The sequence below is a fragment of the Opisthorchis viverrini genome (assembly GCF_000715545.1).
Source record: "Opisthorchis viverrini unplaced genomic scaffold opera_v5_199, whole genome shotgun sequence".
Taxonomy (NCBI): Eukaryota; Metazoa; Platyhelminthes; class Trematoda; order Opisthorchiida; family Opisthorchiidae; genus Opisthorchis; species Opisthorchis viverrini.
The window spans coordinates 874,940-875,571 of record NW_008751857.1 but is presented as its reverse complement, the minus strand read 5'-3'; positions in this window follow the sequence as shown (position 1 = coordinate 875,571).

Below are 632 nucleotides of genomic sequence, written 5' to 3'. Positions count from 1 at the left end.
CTTTCGCCTTTCTGGATCCTTGGGCGTTTTGGCGCGGTTTAACCGGAAGAGTGTCTCGAGGCCATGAGCGCTGGGTGGCGGTACCAAGAAGTAATGATTTTGGTGGTGCTCCCAAGAGGTTCGTTTTCGCGGAGGACTGCACCTTGAAGCCAGCCAGCAGTTTTCTAATATGGCGAGTTTTATGTGGCTTTTTTGGCTGCAGTCGCTCTTCGTGTTTGTTTGTGTGCACACCCGATCCGCCAGCGATCAACGTGGACAACTGGATGGCTTTGGGTGTCGGGGCTTGATGAACAATCGATTTTAGCTGATGGCTTTGGGTGTCGGGGCTTGATGAACAATCGGTAGATTTTAGCTGAGAATTGTTGGCCTGATGGGGCTTTTATGGCAAAAGCGAAACGTTTTCCAATTAAAAACTACCCATCTTTCACCAAACCCTTCTTAAACAACAATTTATCTTTTATCTTTTTAGACTCGCACATATATAATGTTATAGTACCATCGTTGGGGCTTAGAGCGTTGGGCTATAAAGTAACACATGCGATTTCTGGCTCGCCATAATTCTCTGCAGTCCCCATATTCGGTGGGATTTACCACTTTTTCGTTTAATAGGGTTCCAAGATCAGCTCTAATAT